The 24,249-nt window shown below is 48.1% G+C and overlaps 1 long non-coding RNA gene across 1 annotated transcript; it reads left to right on the forward strand.

The window, feature by feature from the left end:
* Positions 1 to 16,123: 16,123 nt before the first annotated feature.
* LOC115252101 (uncharacterized) lies at positions 16,124 to 19,992 on the forward strand. Its single transcript, XR_003890550.1, has 3 exons — positions 16,124 to 16,448; positions 17,200 to 19,876; positions 19,951 to 19,992. It is a non-coding gene; the product is annotated as an uncharacterized lncRNA (long non-coding RNA).
* The last annotated feature ends 4,257 nt before the right edge of the window (positions 19,993 to 24,249 follow it).

The following is a 24,249-nucleotide window of genomic DNA, read 5'->3' on the forward strand; positions in this document are numbered from 1 at the left end:
CCGAAGGCAGGGACATTGGCAGTCTGATCCCCAGCTACATAAACTGGCTCTAGGGACATGGAATGTCACCTCTCTGGTGGGAAAGGAGCCTGAGTTGGTGCGCGAGGTTGAGAAGTTCCGACTAGATATAGCTGGCCTCATCGCGACGCACAGCAAGGGCTCTGGAACCAGTCTTCTCGAGAGGGGTTGGACTCTTTACCACTCTGGAGTTGCCGATGGTGAGAGGCGACAGGCAGGGGTGGCAATTCTCGTTGCTCCCCAGCTCACTGCCTGCATATTAGAGTTTACCCCGGTGGATGAGAGGGTAGCCTCCCTTCGCCTTCGGATGGGGGGACGGATCCTGAATGTTGTTTGTGCCTATGGCCCAAACAGCAGTTCAGCGTATCCACCCTTTTGGAGTGGGGAAGGATGCCGGCTCAAATGTGTTGTGAGGGTCTGCTGGGAACGCCTGGCAGAGTCTCCTGTCAGAAGGAGCTTCAACTCACACCTCAGGAAGAGCTTTGACCATGTCCCGGGGGAGGCGGGGGACATTGAGTCCGAGTGGACCACGTTCCGTGCCTTCATTGTTGAGGCGGCTGACCGGTGCTGTGGCCGCAAGGTGGTTGGTGCCTGTCATGGCGGCAATGCCCTCACCGCTGGTGGACACCAGCGGTGAGGGCATTGCCGTCTGCCGTCAAGCTGAAGAAGGAGTCGTATCAGGCCTTACTGGCCTGTGGGACTCCTGAGGCAGCAGATAGGTACCGACAGGCCAAGCGGAGTGCAGCTGTTGCCGAGGCAAAGGCCCAGGCATGGGAAGAGTTTGGTGAGGCCATGGAGAACGACTTTCGGACGGCCTCGAAAAGGTTCTGGACCACCATCAGGCATCTGAGGAAGGGGAAGCAGTGCACTGTCAATGCTGTGTATAGTGGTGATGGTGTGCTGCTGACCTCAACTCGGGATGTTGTGGATCGGTCGAAGGAATACTTCGAGGACCTCCTCAATTCCACCAACACGCCTTCCAGTGAGGAAGTAGGGCCTGGGGACCTGGGGATAGGCTCTCATATCTCCGGGGCTGAAGTTGCTGAGGTAGTCAAAAAACTCCTCGGTGGCAAGGCCCCGGGGGTGGATGAGATCCACCCAGAGTTCTTTAAGGCTCTGGATGTTGTAGGGGTGTCGTGGTTTACTCGACTCTGCAACATTGTGTGGACAACGGGGGCAGTGCCGCTGGATTGGCAGACGGGGGTAGTAGTCCCTCTTTTTAAGAAGGGGGACCGGAGGGTGTGTTCCAACTATAGGGGGATCACACTCCTCAGCCTCCCTGGTAAGGTCTATTCAGGGGTACTGGAGAGGAGGGTCCGCCGGATAGTCGAACCTCGGATTCAGGAGGAGCGATGTGGTTTTCATCCTGGGCGTGGAACAGTGGACCAGCTCTACACCCTCAGCAGGGTCTAAGAGGGTGCACCTGACAGGCCTCTGTCACTCCACTGGGTCATGGTTTCCTCTCCTCTCCTCTCCTCTCCTTTCCTCTCCTCATCAAGCAGACTAGTTATGCTGATTCTTGTGTAGTTTTTTCTGCTCCCCCCTATATTTACAGGTATCGTCGCCCTCGGAGCTGCATAATGACCTCCGGCCCCGCTGAAGTGATTGTATATCATATTTTTTGTGTGTGTTTCTGTGCTCTGTGCCTCTCCTCTCCTCTCCTCTCCTCTCCTCTCCTCTCCTCTCCTCTCCTCTCCTCTCCTCTCCTCTCCTCTCCCTCTCCTCTCCTCTCCTCTCCTCTCCTCTCCTCTCCTCTCCCCCTCCTTCTCCTTCTCCTTTTCCTCTCCCTCTCCTCTCCTTTCCTCTCCTCTTTCCCCTCCTCCTCCTTCTCCTCTCCTCAACCTCCCCTTCACTCTACTTCTCCTCTCCTCTACCCCTCTCCTCTCCTCTCCTCTCCTACCTATCCTATCCGCTACCTGTCCTCCCCCTTCTCCTCTCTCTTTACCCAGCTGGCCATCAGCAGGAGGGTCCCCCTACATGAGCCTGGTCCTGCTCAAGGTTTCTTCCTGTTAAAGGGGAGTTTTTCCTTGCCACTGTTGCTTGTCTGGGGTCAGGCCCTGGGATTCTGGAAAGCGCCTTGAAACAATTTTGATTGTATAGGACGCTATATAAATAAAGATTGATTGATTGATTGATGGGAGTTTGCCCAACCAGTCCACATGTGTTTTGTGGACTTGGAGAAGGCATTCAACTGTGTCCCTCGGGGGGTCCTGTGGGGGGTCCACCGAGAGTATGAGGTGTCAGGCCCGCTGATACGGGCCGTCCGCTCCCTGTACGATCAGTGTCAGAGTTTGGTCCGCATTGCTGGCAGTAAGTCGAACTCGTTTCCGGTGAGGGTTGGTCTCCGCCAGGGCTGCCCTTTGTCACCGATTCTGTTCGTGACTTTTATGGACAGAATTTCTAGGTGCAGTCATGGTGTTGAGGGCGTCCGGTTTGGTGACCTCAGGATCAGGTCTCTGCTTTTTGCAGATGATGTGGTCCTGTTGGCGTCATCGGCCCGTGACCTCCAACTATCACTGGATCGGTTCGCCGCCGCATGTGAAGCGGCTGGGATGAAAATCAGCACCTCCAAATCCGAGGCCATGGTTCTCAACCGGAAAAAGGTGGAGTGCCTTCTCCGGGTCAAGGAGGAGATCCTGCCCCAAGTGGAGGAGTTCAAGTACCTCGGGGTCTTGTTTACGAGTGAGGGAAGAATGGAGCAGGAGATCGGTGGATCAGTGTGGCGTCCGCAGTAATGCGGACTCTGCACCGGTCCATAGTGGTGAAGAGATTTACCGGTCGATCTTCGTTCCTACCCTCACCTATGGTCATGAGCTTTGGGTAATGACCAAAAGAACAAGATCACAGGTACAAGCGGCCGAAATGAGCTTCCTCCGTAGGGTGGCTCGGCTCTCCCTTAGAGATAGGGTGAGAAGCTCTGCCATCCGGAAGGAGCTCGGAGTAGAGCCGCTGCTCCTCCGCGTTGAGAGGAACCAGACGAGGTGGCTTGGGCGTCTAGTTAGGATGCCCCCTGGACGCCTCCCTGGTGAGGTGTTCAGGCCATGTCCCTCCGGTGGGAGACCCCCGGGAAGACCCAGGACACGTTGGAGAGACTATGTCTCTCGACTGGTCTGGGAACGCCTGAGGATCCCTCCGGATGAGCTGGAAAAAGTAGCTGGGGAGAGGGAAGTCTGGGCTTCTCTTCTTAGGCTGCTGCCCCCGCGACCCGACCCCAGATAAGCGGTAGAGGACGGTTGGACGGATGGATGGGATTAAAGCAGCTGTCAATCTTAAATGATTATAATTTCTTTGTTGGGAATGATGTCTAACCAACCCTGAAGAACTACAGTCTTGTGTATTATTGGAGGAAAATTAAATATTAATGTTTTATCTATTTTAATTTCTCCTCCCTCTTCGGATAATAGAGTTTTCCTCTGACCCACCAGTTATTTGCTGCTCCTCTCGTTTGAGTCAGGCAGATTATAGTATCAGTTATCAGGCGTTTTAGCTATAGCATAATAATGATGGAAAAGAGACACACATCATCCTTGTTTAATGCTCCAGCAGACACACTTGCTTGTTTCATAAACACAAGAGAGCATCACAGCGTGAAATGAAAAGGAGTCCAGAGTGGTAAATGTTTGGTTTATGTTCCATATTAGCATGCAGAGTGTAATTAAAAATTGAAACAAACTACCTGCATGTGGCCTGTGAAATGGAGTGTGCTGATGAAGCCGCATTAAAGCATTGATTTTTAATTAGCTGTTCCCAGGAGTGACACCAGCTGAATCACGAGTCTGATTAAATATGTTTTTGGATTTTGCTGCTCCTTATTTAGAAGACCACAGTTTCGTTTCCTATTTGAGACAGTTATTATTTGTGTCAGCTTCAAGCTTCTGAAAGGCAATTAGCTGTGTGCTTTAATTTTATTTTCATTTCAAACACTCATTCTGCATTAGCATATTGAATCCTTACAGGTAGTTTATTAAATATACCTAACAGCATAATTACTGCTTGTACTTTAATATGAGTGTTGACCTGTTATTTTAGCATTCTGGTAATTAGGGAGTTATATGAAGCAATAAATTACTGTTGAGCTTTCTGGCCTTTCCATCAACTGAAACCACTTTCTGCATTATTGATATGCATTTACACTTAGAGACACTTTACACTTTTGCTGCTGTTACGCTAGCCTGGTGTAAATGAGATAGGCGACTGTTTCTATTTTATATCGCACTCTGCTCGAATTGATTGACTGTTTAACAAGTATGACTGTTTATCAAGTGCTTTTACAGTTTTATTGACTTTGAATGAGCTGCACTTTAAAACAAACATTTTCTGCCTTTTCATTATTCCCGACACCAAAGGGACTTTGTGTGTGCTGTTTCTGTGCAGTTGAGTTTGACTGAAGCCTCTAAATTGCTGTGGGTGTGTGAGTCGAGAGTGTTTACTCTCAGCAGCAGCATCGTCTGCACCCTGTGAAGGAACGTCAGTTGACAATGAGTACCGGTAGGTTCTATTCAAGTTCCTGTATAAATGGAATGGTTCATTCTGGCCGGGACCTTTAAATCTTCACCAGAGAGTCTCCTACGGTAGGCTCCTCACACTACAATCACATCACATGCACTCTTCATCTGTGAACACGTTTTGCAACAGCTACTGTCCTCTGTACACAATAGTTGGACCAGCTCTATCTACCAATTCACTAGAGTCCATTTCTGCTTTAATGCAAAAACAAGCCTGCTTCCATTTCTAAACAATCACACAGAAAAGAGCAACAAAAAAGTCTTCCAGGTCTTCAGATGCTCCTCAGCTGAGACCTTGATGCTACACGCATGTAAGTGAATTTATGGCATCACACACCCAGAGACCGAACTGCATCTATTTGCTAAACTGTTTACGAGCTTTAAATCAGTTCTCTAATCTGAGCTTGCCAGTCACACCGTTACTGAAGCAAAGCGTGAGCTAAACACACACCACGCACAGAGCACATAAACACATGCAACACACAAACACATGTACACACAGAAACAGGCGCAGTCAGCCGGAAAATTGTTTGCTGGTAAAGTTCCCGTGTTGAAGAAGAGGAGAGACAGATCGGTGGAAAGACAGAAAAAGTGAGGCTGATGCCGACAAATCCCCGACAGAGACAGTCTATTATCTCTTCCCTCTCTTGTGCAGTTTTGTTTTCATGTGTCATTATGTCAGTTTTCTGAATGGATTATGAAAATGCAATATTTATCTTGCAGCAGTTTGATGACGATAACGTGTCTAGCGAGCCATTAATGAAAAAGGCCAGGTGCTTTACTTTTGCACAATTAAACATGAGTCAATTTCAACATAATGTACATGTTCTTATAATAGCTTTAACTTTCTGTTTATGTGTCCCAGTGTGGCAATAAAACAATAAGATTCTTCACTGCAAGCTTATTGTTACTAATTCTGTAGTTCCAGTTACTATTATAGACAGACAAATTATCATACTTAGGGGGTCGTCTAATCATTAGGTTAACATCTTACCTGTGCTGCTATAGGCCAAGGCTGCCGGGGTCCGGAAACATGATCCCCTGACAGGCCTCTGTCACCCCAGTCATGGTTTCCACTCCTTTCCTCCTCCTCATCAAGCAGACTAGTTATGCTGATTCTTGTGTAGTGTTTCTGCTTCTCCTCCCCCCCCCTTTCTCTATTCATTTACAGGTATCGTGTAGCTTCAGAGCTGCACGATGACCTCCGGCCCCACTGACCCGCTGTAAATAGTGTATTTTTGTGTGTGTTTCTGTGCTCTGTGCCCATCCTCTCCTCTCCTCTCCTCTCCTCTCCTCTCCTCTCCTCTCCTCTCCTCTCCTCTCCTCTCCTCTCCTCTCCTCTCCTCTCCTCTCTCTTTACCCAGCCGGCCATCAGCAGGAGGGTCCCCCTACATGAGCCTGGTCCTGTTCAAGGTTTCTTCCTGTTAAAGGGGAGTTTTTCCTTGCCACTGTTGCTTGTCTGGGGTTAGGCCCTGGGTTTCTGGAAAGCGCCTTAAAACAATTTTGATTGTAAAAGACGCTATATAAATAAAGATTGATTTGATTTGATTTGATTTGCACAGTTTAAGGGTGGTGTTCTTTGAGTTGAGAAGAGACCGCAGATTGTCTTTAAAGATGAGTGTGTAAGTGACTGGTGTCCAGGGTGTCCAGGGTGTCACCCTGGGACTACAGTATAAACAAACAGCAGTGGACTAATGATGGATGGATGGATGGATGGATGGATGGATGGATGGATGGATGGATGGATGGATGGATGGATGGATGGATGGATGGATGGATGGATGGATGGATGGACGATAGTTGTTAATGGCAGTGAATGTTCTCTTGCTGCTAATGTGACTCATCACAGGGTAAAAACATGGTGGAACCAATAGAAGTGAGGGTAGAAAGGGGCTGTTAAAACCATGTCACCCTTTATGTCCTCTCCCAGACTTCCTGCTGCAGTTAACACTGTAGTTTGGAAGGCATGAGGCAGGGTGGTGATTTTGTGTTTTTAATTAAGGCCGTTGGTTATGTCTTCGGTTGATTATAACAGTGTGGCGCAGCACCGTTTGCGATGGAAGAAAGGAGCAGCTTCCTCACATTGCTTCTCATTAGACGCACTCCCGGGGCCTCATCAAAGATCTCCCTCCCTCGCTCCCTCCTTTCCGCCACTTGCTTCTCTCCCAGCTTCCATAATGTGCCGTTTTCCCAGTACACTGCTCCCTACAGCTCCAGGACATGCTTAACAAACACACCAGCAAAACACTCCTCCTGACGCTAACTTTTCCTCATTTTGCACACAAAAAGAAAATCGCAGTCACTTTTATCCCCACTCTGAAGATCAGCTTTGCTTCTTTGGTAACAAATGAGGTTTGTCAGTGATGGAAGTTTGTTTAACATGAAAGGAGACCTAAAGTCCCCCTTTCTTAGGATGTTTTTTTCCTTCATATAACTTTTAAAACATAGTTTGTTCACATGATAATTTTGCGTGCTTGCATATTATTTTGATTATTCTTATTCTTCTTCTTCTTCTTCTTCGTGTGAGAGGAGTGTGAGCGGAAGAGAGAGAGCGAAGAAAAAAAAACGAAGCGAAAGCGCTGTTTTTCCTATTCTTTTCTTGTATGTGTGTGAATGCTGGATATATAGTTTGATTTATTGTGGTGAGTTTCGAGTTTATATTGTTTTAAGGAGGGTGTGTGAGAGTTTTGTGTGGCGGCCGACCGCGTGCGGCCGTCATGGCGGCCAACGCCGGGTTGACCGGCTTGAGCAGGAAGCACGGAGTCAAGGTGGGTGCGGGCTCCGTGCTTAGTGTGGAGGAGGTGGCTCTGGCTGTGGGCCAGAAAATTGGCCACAATTCAATTAAATCTCCCGTATGAATAGGGCGGTAGTGTTGTTCCTAAGCAAGGTGGAACAGGTAAATACGTTAGTGGAGACGGGGATCACGGTGGGCGGACAGTTCGTACAGGTTACTCCGCTAACACTGCCGGCGGATCACGCTATCCAACGTGCCGCCGTTTATTAGTGATGAGTTCCTGATACGGGAGCTGTCTAGGCATGGGAAGGTGGTCTCTCCCATCCGCAAAATGTCATCAGGGTGTAAGTCACCGCTGCTGAGACACGTAGTGTCTCACCGCAGGCAGGTACATATGATCCTCAATAATAAGGCGGAGGAGTTCAACTATCGGTTCATCGTCAGGGTAGATGACTTCGATTACACCCTTTTTGCAACCTCCTCCGCCCTCAAATGTTTCAATTGTAGAGAGGAGGGTCATCTGGCGAGGGCTTGTCCGAACCGTGTGGCCCGGGACACGCCGGCGGCGGAGCCCGGCCGCCCCCGCGCCACCGGCCCCGCGACCCGTTCCGGCGGCAAGGCGTCGGTGGCTCAGTGCGGAGGAAAGCCCCGCTGCCCCGGACGGAGCGGTAGCGGAGAAGCGGGACGAGTGTGCGTGTGAGAGTGAGGTGAGTGGAGGGAGCGAGAGTGTTGAAATGGTGGTGGAAATGAGTGATGAGAGCGGTGAATCAAGGGGGAAGGTGGACTTAACTGTGGTGGTGAGTGATTTGAGTGGCGTGATGATTGATGGTGTGTGTGATTTGAATGAACTGGAAAAAAATGGTGAGGTGATGAGTGAAACAGGAAAAATGGGTGAAGCAGGAGAGACTGGGGACACGATCCAAACAGGTAAGCTAGGGGGAGTGAGTCAAGTGATGAGTGAACTTGGGGTGCCAGCGATAGCGGCTGGTGAAGTGAGAGAAAAAGCAGTGAGCACAGGTTAGTTGGGGGAGGAAGCAGTGAGCACAGGGGAGCGAGGTGAGGGAGCAGTGAGCACAGGGGAGGGAGCAGTGAGCACAGGTGGGGAAACAGTCAGCGCAGGTGAGGGAGTATTGAGCGCAGGTGAGGGAGCCAGGGGAGGAGCAGTGAGCGCAGGTGAGGGAGTAGTGAGCACAGGGGAGGGAGCAGTGAGCGCAGGTGAGGGAGTAGTGAGCACAGGGGAGCGAGGTGAGGGAGCAGTGAGCACAGGGGAGGGAGCAGTGAGCACAGGTGGGGAAACAGTCAGCGCAGGTGAGGGAGTATTGAGCGCAGGTGAGGGAGCAGTGAGCACAGGGGAGGGAGCAGTGAGCGCAGGTGAGGGAGTAGTGAGCACAGGGGAGGGAGCAGTGAGCGCAGGTGAGGGAGTAGTGAGCGCAGGTGAGGGAGTAGTGAGCGCAGGTGAGAGCGCTAGTGGTGTGTCTGAGTGGTGGCTTGTTCCCGCGAGGCGGCGCAACAAGCGAAAATGTGCGATGAAAGATAAGGGAGATAGTAAAACCGGGCGGCTGGAGGATGCAACCGCTGGCACGGACACCAGCGACTGCGAGTCCATGTCGGACTGCAGTTCGCTATCCGATACAATGCCAGACGGGCATGAAAGCAATTTGTACCCTCCCAGCATGCTAAGTAACTTCCTGAGACAGACCAAGGGCATGAAGGGCCTTAATCTGGAAAAACATTTTCCCGACATGCTCCTCTTCGTCCAGTCGGCGAGTCACTTGATCAAACATAGGGCCACGTCAGACCTCACCAACCCTGAAATCTTCAGGCTTAAGAAGCATATGGGCAAAGTGAGGAAACAGCTCAACATATAAAAAAAAAATAAAAATAAAAAAAAGACTTGCGATGTTTCCTTGCTTTTTTTTACTGTCTTTGATTTTTAACCTCACCTCACTATGCACACTATGCACACACGTTGAATGTAAACGGCGCCAGGGACGCAAAGAAACGGGCACTAGTGTTCGACACAGCAAAAAGAAAACGAGTTGATGTCATGTTCCTCCAGGAGACCCACAGCGACCGGAACAATGAAGCAGACTGGGAGAAGGAGTGGGAAGGGCAGGCGTTGCTGAGCCACAACACCTCCCTCAGTGGTGGAGTGGGCCTCCTTTTCTCGAAGAGCTTCGCTCCATCGTCCCTGGAGGTGGAGCATGTGGTGAGGGGACGTTTGATGGTAAAAGCACGCCTCCAAAACCACTCCTTTGTTTTTATTAATATTTATGCTCCCACCAACGGTACAGAGAGGAAGAGCTTTTTAGAAAAAGTCGGCACCGTTTTAAATGGTTGTGGGGACGATCTATTATTCTTTGGTGGGGATTTTAATTGCACCGAGTCGTTTTTAGACCGGGACCATGCAGAGCCCCATCCAGCCTCACAACATTGTCTGAAACAGCTGGCCTATTCTCATGGCCTGGTGGATGTGTGGAGGAGGATGCACGCGGACAGCAGGCAATACACATGGTCCTGCTCGAGTGAAGGTAGAATCTCCTCGGCCAGACTTGACCGATTTTATTGTTTTAGACATCATTTTAGTATTTATAGGGGCTGTAGCATCACGCCAGTTGGTTTTACAGATCACTCGTTGGTTTTAGGCGAAGTCGCCATGAAGAACATTTTACCCAAGAGTGCATACTGGCATTTTAATTCCAGTTTAGCCCAAGATAACGGTTTTAGAGATGTTCTACGGCATTTCTGGTTGAGGTTTCGAGAGAGAAAATCCGATTTTACGTGCTTAAGACAGTGGTGGGACCGTGGAAAAGTAGAGATACAGCTCCTGTGCCAGCAGTATACTCTCAATGCCACGCAGGACACACGCAGGTCGATCAAAGATCTGGAGATGGAGATAGTGGAGCTAGAGGCGATTGGCAGCTCCACGGGAGATCGAGGGTGTATTGAAACCCTCCAATCAAAAAAAATGGCCTTGGCCAGCCTGCTGGACAATCAGGTACAGGGTGCACTGGTCAGGTCCCGGATTCAGGACATCACGGAGATGGATGCTCCCTCTAGCTTCTTTTTTGGGCTGGAGGGAAGGCGCGGGCAGAACCAAATGATCCATTCACTGTTTTCGAGCACAGGGCAGGAACTCGTGGAGCCGGGCCAGATAAGACGGCGAGCAGTGGAATTCTTTTCCTCGCTCTACGAGACCGAGTACTGCAGCGACGATGGCCTGTTCGACGAGTTCTGCGGGGGCCTCCCTCGGGTCTCTGAGGAGACAAACTTGCTGCTGGACAGGCCGCTGCAGCTCGACGAGCTCCACGCCGCACTGCTCGGGATGAAGGGAAAGAAAGCTCCAGGTGTCGACGGGCTCACGGTAGAGTTCTTTAGAACCTTCTGGGACATTGTGGCCCACAACATGCTGGAGGTCTTTAACGAAAGCCTGGCCGCGGGTTCCCTGCCATTGTCCTGCAGGAGAGCGGTGGTCACCCTCCTGCCAAAAAAGGGCAACCTGCAGGAGATTAAGAACTGGCGCCCTGTGTCTCTGCTGTGTCTGGATTATAGGATTCTGTCCAAGGCCTTGGCCTCCAGGCTGAGGGAAGCTATGGAGCAGGTCATCCACCGGGACCAGACTTACTGTGTGCCCGGCAGGTCCATAGGAGATAATGTCCACCTAATTAGGGACGTTTTGGAGGTCTCCAGATCATTGGACGTTGATACTGGTCTCATTTCGTTAGACCAGGAAAAGGCTTTTGACCGGGTTGAACACCAGTTCCTCTGGAAGGTGATGGAGAGGTTCGGGTTCAGCCCTGGCTTTATAGCAATGATCCGCGTCCTGTACTGTGACATTGCGAGTATGCTGAAGTTTAATGGCAGTCTGTGTGCTCCCTTCAGAGTGCGTAGAGGCGTCCGGCAGGGCTGTGCCCTCTCTGGAATGCTCTACGCTCTCTCCCTCGAACCCCTTCTCTCTAGGGTCCGTGCAAACGTGGATGGCCTGTTTTTACCGTCCTTTTACAGAAAAATTGTTTTATCTGCCTACGCAGATGATCTAATAGTAGTGGTGCGAAGCCAGAGGGACGTAGATGTTTTATCTAATTTAACAGTTTTATTCAACCGCCTGTCCGCGGCCAGGGTCAACTGGCAGAGTGAGGCCCTGGCCGTTGGCAGGTGGACAAATGGTCTGCCGGTCCTTCCCCAGGACCTTGCCTGGCGGAGGGACGGCCTAAAGTACCGCGGTATTTTTATTGGGGATGAAGAAACTGAAAAGAAAAATTGGCTTGACACGTTGGGAAAGGTAGATGGAAAAATTCAAAAATGGAAATGGCTCCTCCCCCGCATGTCGTACAGAGGCAGAACTCTTGTCTTCAATAACCTGGTGGCCTCTGTGCTCTGGCATCGGCTCAGTTGCATGGAGCCACCCTCGGGGCTACTAGCACAACTGCAGACAAGAGTTCTGGCCTTCTTTTGGGACGGCATGCATTGGGTCCAGCAGGGGGTGTTGTACTTGCCCAGAGAGGAGGGAGGACAGGGCCTCATCCACCTAGCCAGCAGGACCGCCGCTTTTAGAATACAGTTTGTACAGAGGTTTTTAACAGGGCCGGCAGACCTAATGTGGAGAGATGTGGCCAGATGTGTCTTCAGACGAGTGAGTAACTTGGGGCTGGATGATGCTCTGTTTTTAACTGACTTTAAATTCGCAAAGTTAAATGGGCTACCTCCTTTTTATCAAAGTGTTGTTAAGGCATGGGCCCTTTTTAAAGTTGAGAAAAGAACCAGCTCTGAATCTCTGTACTGGCTGCTAAGGGAACCCACGGTGCACGGAGCCAGGCTGGACGTCTCGGCCGAAGCCCCGCCGAGGCTGACGGCTGCACTGTGCCGGACCCGGACCCTACTCCTCCAGCACGTAGTGGCCGTGGCAGGGCCAGACCTAACGGGTGCGGAGGCAGTGGGTTCCCTGCTAGGCATCCGCTCTACCCAGGCAGCTGAGGGGGTGCTCCGGTTATGGAGGAACAGACTCAGCACGAGAGAGAGGCGTATTCTGGAGGACTACGGCCGGGGGGCCGAACCCGACAGCGAGGACCCCTTCCCGGAGATCAGGCTGGTTGCCCACCTCGGGAATCTAGACGGTCCTCTCCTCAGACCAGCAAAGGCCTTCTCCCTGGCAGCAATCCATAAGAAGATCCTATACAACAACTGTGTGAGGGTACTAAACAGGAGAGGACTGTCGAACAGGAACACCAGCGTGTGGGCTGATCGACTGGGAGGGGATGGTGCCCGCCCCTGCGGGAGGGTGCTCTACAAACCCCCCCTGAAGAAGAGGACCGGGGACCTCCAGTGGAGAATCCTGCATGGAGCCGTCGCCCTGAAAAATGAACAATGCTGTGTCGGACCGGTGCCCGTTTTGTCCCGGGCGGGAAACTGTTTTCCACACTTACAGTGAGTGTGAGAGACTCACTGTGCTTTTTAAGGTGATGAAAGGTGTTTTTAATGGTTTTAATGAAACTTTTTCATCTAGATCTTTTATTTTTGGTGCGGGGTACAGAAAGGCTGCTCGGAGCAAGTGGCAGCTCTTAAATTTTATTTGTGGTGAGGCCAAGATGGCTATTTACATATCAAGAAAGAATAAAATGGCCAAATCTGGAGACTGGGAGGCCGCCTCTGTGTGGCGCTGTAATGTACGGTCTAGGCTGAGGTGGGAGTTTGACTTCTACAAAATGATAAATGACCTCGACAAATTTCAGGAAATATGGTGCCACGAGAATGTTTTATGCACTGTCATTGACAACCGCTTGGTTTTTGCACAACCCCTTGTGGGATAAATTGTACTTGCTGCTCCTCTAATATTTATTTATTTATTTATTTATTTATGTATTTATTGTTATTCTATGTGTCTCTAGACAGGGCTTTCTGCGTCCCTGTGTGCTTTGTAAATAAAAAATGGTTTTGTAAAAGTCAAAAAAATCTTCTTCTTCTTCTTATTATTATTATTAGTAGTAGTAGTAGTAGTAGTAGTAGTAGTAGTGGTAGCAGTAGAAGTATTAGTAGGAGCAGCAGTAGTAGCAGCAATAGTAGCAGCAGTAGTAGTAGCAGTAGTAGTAGTGGTAACAGTAGCAGTAGTAGTAGCAGCGGCAGTATTGTTATTACTATTATTGTTATTGCTGTTATTGTTATCGTCATCATCATCACTGTTGGAAATATTAAAGATGTAAAAGATGCACATTTCCACATCTCTGCTAAAATAATGAAAAAGAGGAAATTGGGTGATAGATGGATCACATTTATAGTCTTTTTTATTTTAAATATGATGAGTTTCTATTTTTTATGTAAAAATGAAGCTCATGTAATGTTGTTCTTGGTTTGTTGTGGGTCTATATTTTCCATGTGAGACGCTGCATTAAAGAAGGCAACTGAAGAGATTTAGATCAATAAAGATTTATTGGAACAGGTGCTGCGGTGGTGCTTTTCTGATGATACAGTTTGTGGCAACAGCTTAAACAGGACACTTTGCAGTGGATCAGTGATGCATGAACAGACATGTAAACCTCTAATTCACATTTAGGCCACGTGAAGTTAGCCGAGGCCCCATTGGAGGGTGATCCTGCTAATTCAAGTGACTTCTGCTCAGTGGGGAGGCTCCAAAAAAAAAGTACAGGAGTGAGAAGAAAGAAGTGACTTCAGCTCTATAGCATACTGTCCTCGATGGATTGTGTGTGTGTGTGTGTGTGTGTGTGTGTGTGTGGGGGAGATATGTGTTTGTTGAGTGTCATTAGGAAACAATGGTGCATGTGCAGAACTGCCAGACTAAAGCACTGTAGAATCTGATTCAAATTGAATTGAGCCTTTTTTAAGGTTTAAAACACGTTCATATGAAAAGGAAAATATGTCCACAGGACACAATACTTACTTAAAAGCGACTCATTGTGTGGTCTGATTGATTCTTGCTTGTGTGGTTGCGCCACATCTGAGGAGACGTGACTTTCTTCCACAGGTCTCCGTCCTGCAGTGGATCACATCGATAAAATAGCATCAGACCGTCTTGTTCAGTCGTGTCGATCAGTGAAGAGTGTGGCCAGTGTTCCCTCTCTTCTTTTCTATTCTTTGTATTCTTCTCTCCATCCACGGCAAATTGCTTTGAGACTTACAAAGCTCCTCATGCACAGATCTCACCTGGGAACAGGCCTGAGTTGGAGATCTATGCCTCGTGCTCTTCTAGCTCTAAGTGCGTCGCCATCAGCTCAGCCAATTAAGAGCCTTGTTTCCTTGAAGCCCTGCTTCCACCTCCACACACTGGTCACTGGGAATGAAAATGAGCCAGAACTTGTTCTCCTGAAGCCAGAAGGGAATATTAAGGTTGTGGCTTGCGCTTAATCTGGAGTTTCCAGGGTAACAGGAATATGAGAGTATTTTATTTCTTTAGTCACAGATTGACAAATGATGGTGTGTTTTAGATTTGTAAAGGGTTCTCTGATGTCAAACGTGTTGGAGGTCCCCTTAATGTGATTTCACTCTCCTGCTTACCTGTGAATCCAATGACACAGGTTTAAAGCATGTTCACACGTGCAAGTGCAGGAGCCTGTTATATTCAGTCCCACAGATTCCATCATTTCAAGCGGGTCCCAATAAAACACACAGTGTAGGAAGCTGTTTGAACATGGTTCATGAAGCTGCTCCAAGGTGGAACCACCAGAATAAAGAAAACCAGTAAGAAAATATGTCTCAAATGGAAATAATAATTTCAAAAATGTAAAAGTTTTTGGCATATGATGTATATTGATATGTTCGAGTCACAGAGTATTTGTTCCATGTTTTAAAATTAGCAAGTATAAGATGGCTGTTAACTGGGTAAAAGAGAGAATATTGGCGTGCACATCTCTTCAGACTCTGCACCCGTATCGATTCATTTCCTCCTCCTCACTTTCCTGTGATATTCATTTGCGCTCTGTAATTATCTAAGCATATCTCCGTCATGATGTGGAAATAAAGGCAATTTAGCTCAGAAGGCAATTTAAGCTCGCTCACAGAGGAGTTATGCTAAAACAACGGATAGCAAGAGGTTAATAGGAACGGAATTAAAAGTGGAATTAGACACTGATGATGTCATGTAGATAGATTCAGAAAATGGAATGATGGATGGAAGAGAGAAGTGGAGAAATCAAGAAGAGATGGAGGTGAAGAATAAAGCCAAGTATGACAAACTGCCAAACGCCTCACACACACACACTCTTACCTCCTGACATTGAGAGCATGGTGTCCAACTGACTTTCTTTTCATTTTTTGCCTCGTCCATAAAAGAGTTTTCTCTCACTTTCTCACTCCCTTATTTTCTCATCCTCTCATTTTCTCATCTGCTTGTTTTCTCATCCGCTCATTTTCTTATCCTCGTGGCCGTCAGTGAGGCTTATAGCGGAATCAACCTGTCCCAGCAGGGAATGGTGCATCCAAGCTCTAACCCAGTCTTCATTGACTGTGTATAAGTGAGCAGTGAAAGGTAACTGGCAAAATAAAGGAAATGGAACAGATTAATTTTATTGCAGAAAAGATTTTTACTTTCTCGCTAATAATTATTTGCATTTGTTGTATTATTAATTTAGATTACTATATATTACATTACTATATATAAGGTAGACTGTGTAGTCTATATTTGTATTCTGATCATGTTGTTATAAACTTTATTAGTTCTTTAGAATTGAAAGGAAATGCATTTTAATTGTATTTTTTTTGTATTTAGAAACATGCCATATTTAAATGTGAGCCCCTGGAGGAAGCATAATTAATCAGAAACATCCATCTTTGGGTTGAATGCTGCCTTCCTTCTGACTGTTCTCCTCGTCTCTGTTGTGGATCTGTGGCTTCTCTGGATTCCTCCCACACACAAAATGATGCATGAAATGAAGGCAGCAGCAAGAGAAGCTCTTCATACTGAGGTGAAATATTACTGCATAACAATGTGTGTGTGTGTGTGTGTGTGTGTGTGTGCGCGCGTGCAAGTGCCAGGATCTACAATGCCAGCTAGGATCCAAGGTGCAGGTTTGTCAGAAGTGGGATCCTGGGTATGTCCGTCGGGACCCGACCGAGGGGCTGGTCACCTGAATCCACCAAAGGCAATTCATCCTCAAACCCCGCAATCTTAAGGAGGAGGAGGACCAGGGCGGTCCCGATCGACGGTCACAGGATTCCTCGCATTCCACGGCTGAATTTAATTGGTAAGACGTATTTATCCTAAAATTTGGAACGAATTACTGCGTAGGAGAGACGCTAACCTTACTCTGCTAACCAGCGACTGCCGCTAAACAGCTTAAATAAACACGAAATCCTGTGAGCCCTTTGAGACAACACCAGGTTACAAATATAAGTAAACATCAAAGGAATTCCTTTGAATTTATTAAAATAAGACCAGGTTACGAAACAAATTTCTGTGAGATCATTGAGGCAAGACCAGGTAACAAAACGAAAATCCTATGAGCTAGAAAAGGCAAGACCAGGTATCAAAACGAAAATCCTGTGTAAATCCTGTGAGCTAGAAAGGCAAGACCAGGTATCAAAACGAAAATCCTGTGTAAATCCTGTGAGCTAGAAAGACAAAACCAGGTTACAAAACGAATTAAACACCAAAGTGGTGAATTCATTGAAATAAGACCAGGTTGCAATAAAACAAGATCAGGTTACCATGGAAACCTTGCAGACCGACTGTCTCCAGTAATGGACATAATGACTAAAAAGTACGGGCCGGAAAGTTGTGCATATGTAAGGTTGTGGTGTGAACAGTATGGGTTTTCGGAGGGAGGATCGTTAAGTGTGCGACAATTGTCCGCCCTGAGGGACAATTTAAATAAGAAAAGAATGAGATGATGAGCAGAAAGAAACTATCAGCAAAAGAATTACACACGAAGATAGTTCATGATAGAAACCTCCCCCTTCCCCTTCCCCTTCTTCTCCCCTTTTCCGTCTCTGCAGGACAGCTGGAAATCCGACAACGGGCCATCCGCCTCTCTCGAAACTACCTACCCCCCACCTTATCAACCACCACCACCCAGCCTGACTGCCCCCTCGTGGCCTCCTACACCACAACGGACCTCGAGCTCGCCTCTTCTGCCTCTACCAGGTGACCTTCACCCAACAAGAAGGACTCCACCCAACAACCTCAGGGGCGGCCTGTGGGGTGAGCCTAAGAACATCATTCTCCCCTATGGCCACCAGGGGGACGAGAGAACGGGACAACAGGCCCCTGGTACCCGCCTTTACCATGCCAATGGTTCAAGTGTGAGGCCCTCAGGGCAACCCAATGTATGTGTACAGGCCCTGGACAGAAGCAGACATCGTGGAAGCTGCGAAACACCTCCCTCGTCTGGAGAAAGGAGGAGCTACAATGGCAAAAGCTCTGTCTGACTTCTTTCGAGACTATGTCCCGACATGGCGAAATGGCCAGAATAATGATGAAGGTCTGCTCACCCACACAGTTCGCGGCTGTAAAAAGCATCTTCAGTGGCCACTGGCAGCCTGCAACAGTCAACTGGGCGTCAGCTGGAGCAGGTGATGACCGTCGTGACACAGCCTACAGGGACTTCACCACCCGCCTGATCACCAAGGTAACCGAAGACTTTAAAACACAATGTGATCTCTCCAAGGTTTCTGTGTGTGTTCAGGCAAAGGATGAGGGACCACGGGACTATGTCCAGCATCTCATGATAGCGTTCGACGACCACAGCGGCATGACCAAGCCTGACCCTTATCCAGGCCCAGAAGTCACCCCGTATGAAACCCTCCTGAAACAACAATTCCTTCAATTCCTGCTGACACGCGACTCTCCGTGGTGGTAAAGCACGCTGATCACCAATACAAACAACAGCAGGAAAGAAAGACCACTACAGAGGAAGAGGACAAGCATACAAAGAGAGCCCTGCAGCAGAAACAATTGGCTCTCCTTAAGTATCCTCCACCAAATGGCGCCAGACGACACGACAGAGGAGGCCCTCCACATGCCCCATCTCAAGGCCCACCACAGACGCAACAGCAACCACCGAACCAGGGGCAGAAAGAATCAGACACCTGCTACTACTGTGGTTGGAATGGACACTGGTCCATGGACACTGGAGGAGAGGAAGAAGGCATGGCAGAGGGTACCCGCAGGGCAGAGGACGGGGACACTCAGAGCACCAATTCCATTCAGAACCACCAATTGCACTGCATGAAAGAGAGGTGGAGCCGGCTGAGGAGCATCCAACCACGATTCAGGCACAGTATCACTCCACAACATCCACGCGCAAACATGATTAACCTATTTGTGTTTTCATCTATTGTTATGTTAGCAACTCCTGTAACCCCGGAATTTAAATGGATTTGCATTTGGGGGCTGCCCCATTCAGAGTCAAGCATGCTATTACAATGGGCAAAAGGCAGAGTGGGCAGAGTGCTGCACATCTGCAAACAGATGACGCAGTGCACTGTACCGCCCATGTGGCACCAAGCCAGGACACAAATTATGAGGAGCGTTTCTACGCACAAGCCTCAGTCCACCCAACCACTGATACTATGTACTGGGATCCCATGCGCTGCGCTGTGTCTCTCAACTTGTCTGTGTGTGTCTGTCAACTTGTCTGTGTGTGTGTCTGCAACTGTTTGATGTTCAAACGCTGCAATGTCTTGAATCCAACCACCCTCCTCCCCACCCTGGAGAAGGGCAACCCTCATGATTGCGTGGCAGAACTCTTGGTGTCTGGTTCCCCACGTCCTGACCTCATGGATCAATCTCTTATCAATCCTGATCTTGTTCTCTTTGTCGATGGGTCAGCATCCCAGGATCCGGACACGGGCCGGTGCAAAGCCGGTTATGCAGTCTGTGACTTCCGCGGCATTGTTGAATCTGCATCATTACCATCCAACTACTCAGCCCGAGCCGTTGAATTGGTGGCCCTTACCAGAGCTTGCGACCTCGCAGCCAACCAGTTGGTTACCATCTACACCGATTCTAGGCGTAGTTCATGACTTTGGAGCATTGTGGAAGCACAGGGGTTTCCTCAAGTCTGACGGCGCTCCTATCTTGAATCATCGGCTAGTTCTTTTGGACACTGTCCTTCTCCCCTCACAGGTTGCGATCTGTAAATGCACCGCTCACACTAATCTCTCTGACCCTGTATCTGGAAGAATCTCGCTAAATCTCTTACAGAAATCCAGGCACAAGTGATAGCAGCACTGCCGTCTCCAGTGGACCGACAGCTCCATCAGTTACAACCAGGGGACTACGTGGTGATCAAGGACTTCCGGGGGACTAGGTGGAACCAGAAAAGGTGGCAAGGTCCATTCCAAGTCCTGCTGGTGACTCAGATCATGGTGAAAGTAGCCGAGAGAGCAAGGTGGATCCACGCGTCCCACTGCAAGAAGGTGCCAGAACCGAAGGAGCCGGTCAGTAGGGAGTGAAACTAGCATCCCTGCTGCTCCAAGTGGCAAGCCACCAACGAAAGAACGAGATGAGCCTCCAAGGAAAGCCTTTGCATCCCATACGACAGACTGACCTGATCCTGAGGAAATTCTTGTGTGTCCTGGGTGTGATATCAATCGCAGCAGTACTACTCATCTTCTCCCTAGTACCACACAAGAAACCAGACTTTATAATTCATCCGAACGTGAACTGGAAGTAGGTTATAAAGATGGACTAAGTTGCTGATGTATATCAAGTATACTGTAAACCCCCCCCCCATTCATTTACAGGTATCGCCGCCTTCGGAGCTGCATGATGACCTCCGGCCCCGCTGACCCTGTTTGTGTGTGTTTCTGTGCTCTGTGCCTCTCCTCTCCAAGTCCTCTCCTCTCCTCTCCCTCTCCTCTCCTCTCCTCTCCTCTCCTCTCCTCTCCTCTCCTCTCCTCTCCTCTCCTCTCCTCTCCTCTCCTCTCCTCTCCTCTCCTCTCCTCTCCTCTCCTCTCCTCTCCTCTCCTCTCCTCTCCTCTCCTCTCCTCTCCTCTCCTCTCCTCTCCCTCCTCTCCTCTCCTCTCCGGAAGGTTTCTTCCTGTTAAAGGGGAGTTTTTCCTTGCCACTGTTGCTTGTCTGGGGTTAGGCCCTGGGATTCTGGAAAGCGCCTTGAAACAATTTTGATTGTATAAGACGCTATATAAATAAAGATTGATTTGATTTGATTTGATTTACATTTGGGATATTGAAATAAAGGAGTGGAAGCAGTGCTCTTCATTAGCTGGTCCTTAGCATGCAGTGCGGGTGTTTGTGGGCCCTCTGCAGGATTTCTGCTCCTCTTTTATGCATTCATCCCTCTTGTTTATGTTGCTGTTGTTTGTTCACAGGCTTTGTCTTTTGTATTAGCAGAACAAATTTAATCAGAGCTAAAGGAATACAAATCAGTGCTCAACCACCAAACGCTATTTGGTCTCCTAATAAAGAACTGGGGGAGAGGATGGAGAGACTCATGAATGTGTTTTCAAGAGCTGAGGAGAAATGTAGAGGAATTTGAACCTCTTAACTAAATGATCCCAATTGTGGCACCGCAGGAAGGTTGAGTTGAACTGGAGGGAAGAGCAGGACAGTTTCATGTTCAGAGGAAGATATGACAAACACAGCTTATCTTTAAATACGGATATGAAATACATCTATGGTGAACCACATCAGTCTGACACTTGTTAGGCACATTTAACGAAGATCATATCGGCTTGTTCCAGTTGCCCTTTCTGAAGGTATATTTTTATTCCTCACTGAATGTGCTGCTCTTCTCCTCCTCCCCCTCACAACAGGCGCACACCTTGACCCCAGCCCCCTCCCTTGCTTTCCCAGAAGTACGCTTTGTTTCTCACTGTTAATTGGCCAATCTTCCCTGTGTTTCATGTGTCCATCAATAAATTATTTAATGTCTGAGAGGTTAAAGGAGCTGTACAATTGGGAAAGTGTAGCACACAACACCAGTAATAAACATGAAAGACGTTGGGTTTTTTTTAACTTCAGAAGGCCAATATTTTACAATTTTCACATGAAAATGATCGGTAGCTAAAGCTTTAGAATAATGGGCAGCAACCTCAAGGCCACAATGCCTATACTGGAATTCTTCTTCTTCAGATCCAGATGCCAATCTTCAGATTGCTACCAAGGCCGTTTGCCAACCTGCCTGCAGGTTTGTGGCAAACACAATTCCAGAAATTCTGGTACATTCCAGGTGTCGGTATAAAAAGTTGTTCTAAAAAGTGTTAGATGGTTGAAGATGGCAACCATTTCGTTAAATTTCATTTGTCATTTTGGTAAGAGCACTGGTTCCAGAACTTTTCTATGCCAAGGCCCCCAAACAGCATTAGCTTCTGTCCAGGAACCCTCTTTCCAAAATCAAAGAGAAAAAATATGTTTAAAAATGTCAACTTTTAATGTATTTCTTACTTTTATTCACTGTTTATTAGTATGATTCTGTGTGGCTTTAAAGCCATAGTTACTGTATGCTGCACTAGCTAGATCAACGCTAGTTTGAGGATCAGAGCAGCTTATGATGTCAAGAATGGTGTTTTGAAAGGCAGTCAATTAGAAAAAGGATCATGGCAAACAAGATTTCAATAATATGTTGTTATGAATGACATTTTATAATGATTCAAAAGTAATTCTATTGTCTTTTGTTATTTTTTGTTTTCTTTTCCGTCCCCCAAGAGGCCACGGCCCCGAGTTTGTAAACCACTGGGTCAGAAGGTGCTGTCTGACACCCCAGTAGATTTCTTAAAAAAACGCTGGTTATCATGTTCGTAAATCAATCAATCAATCAATCAATCCATCAATCAATCAATCAATCAATCAATTAATCTTTATTTATATGTCTGGTACAATCAAAATTGTTTCTAGGTGCTTTACAGAATCCCAGGGCCTGACCCCCAACGAGCAACAGTGGCAAGGAAACCCCCCCTTTAACAGGAAGAAACCTTGAGCAGGACCAGGCTCATGTAGGGGGACCCTCCTGCTGATGGCCGGCTGGGAAGAGAGAGAGGAGAAGGGGGAGGACAGGAAGAGAAGAGAATAGGCAGAGATCAGGGTTAGGGTGTGCTGTGTGGAATACTGCAGCACCTGTTCAACCAGAGCCTTCATCTTCAGAGGATCCCAGTGCTTTGGAAGACATCCTGCCTGGTCCCGGTGCCGAAGAAGACCCATCCTGTGGCACCGAGTGATTACAGGCCAATAGCACTGACCTCCCACATTATGAAGGTCATGGAGCGGCTGGTGCTGACACACCTCAGACCTCTGGTGAGCCCCTTTCAAGACCCTCTGCAGTTTGCCTATCCGCCGAAGGTGGGGGTTGATGACGCAGTGATATACTTGCTACAGAGGGCTTACTCCTCCTTGGACAGACTAAACACCACATTGCGGGTCATGTTCTTTGACTTCTCCTCTGCCTTCGACACCATCCAACCAAGACTGCTGAGGGCTAAGTTGGAGAAGATGCAGGAGGAAGGATGCTCCCCTTGTTTCTTGGATCGAGGACTACCTGACAGTTCGGCCACAGTTTGTGACACTGCGGAGCTGTGTGTCCGACCCCCTGATGAGCAACACAGGGGCTCCCCAAGGAACTGTGCTCTCCCCCTTTTTGTTCACACAGTTGACTTCCAGTACCACTCTGAGACATGTCATCTCCAGAAGATGACACAGTCATAGTCGGATGTGTGGAGAATGGACAAGAGGATGAATACAGGGACCTAGTGGAGAGTTTTGTTAGGTGGAGCAGGGAGAACCTTCTGCAGCTCAATGTGACCAAGACGAAGGAGATGCTGGTGGATTTCAGTAAAAGCAAGTCCCCACCCTCCCCAGTCTGCATTAGTGGGAAAGATGTGGAAATAGTCCCATCTTACAGGTTCCTGGGTGTTCAGCTGGACAATAAACTGGAGTGGTCCACAAACACCGATGCTGTCTACAAGAAGGCCATGAGCAGACTCTACTTCCTCAGGAGACTCAGGTCCTTCAGTGTTTGCAGCAGGATGCTCCACATGTTCTATCAGTCTGTCGTGGCTAGTACCATCTTCTTTGCTGTAGTGTGCTGGGGTGCAGGCATTAAAGCTAAGGATGCCAACAGACTTAACAAACTCATTAAAAAGGCAGGGTCTGTTGTTGGCTGTAATCTTGCAAACTTGGACGAGGTGGACAGGATGGTGTTGAAATTGCGGACAATCATGGACAATCTCTCCCACCCCCTCCACAACACAGTGGACAAAGCAGCTTCAGCAACAGACTCCTGCAGCCTCGCTGCTCGAAGGAACGGTACAGGAAGTCATTTGTGCCGTCCGTCATTAAACTCTATAATTCATCCAAACCCACTCAATAACAATAACTGTCTGTTTATGTTATAATTTTACTTCTATTTTATTCTATACTTATGTATGTATGCTTATAATATGTATATATATATAGTTTTTTTTTTCATACATATATATATATATATATATATATGCACGCGACTGGATAGGCCAGTGGTTTGGTGCGGAAGGTTGTCGGTTCGAATCAGGCGAGCCCTTAGGCAAGGCTCCTGACGCATATATGCCTACACCTCGGTATGAGCGGAACATTAACTGATAGAGTCATACCGGCTTGGACGTCGCCCGGGTCAACAAGGTCAGGGAACCAGCGCTGCCTGATGTCAAATTGGCTACTGGAACAAGGCAGTCATCAGAATCAGAGTACTTTATTGATCCCTTTAGGGGGTGTCCATTAGGGAAATTAGCATCTCCCCAAAGGAACGTACAGCACTGTTTAAAAACAATAAAATAAGATATAAATATAAAATATAAAACTATAGAAATGTAAATAAATGAACGGAATAAATGGATGGATTATGTTATTGCAGTGTTGTTCCAGTCCTTCTGTTGGCCCTCCTCCCCCCCAGTGAGGAGTTGAACACTCTGATGGCTCGGGGGATGAATGAGTTCCCCAGTTTGTTTGTCATGGAGCAGGGCAGAGAACATGGTACTGATGGAGTGTTACTACGGGACTAACCCCAGCGAGAGAGGGTACATGCAGAGGATGTGGGAGAGATGGGTACTTCGAAA

The sequence above is a fragment of the Takifugu rubripes genome, chromosome 13 (genome assembly GCF_901000725.2).
Source record: "Takifugu rubripes chromosome 13, fTakRub1.2, whole genome shotgun sequence".
NCBI lineage: Eukaryota > Metazoa > Chordata > Actinopteri > Tetraodontiformes > Tetraodontidae > Takifugu > Takifugu rubripes.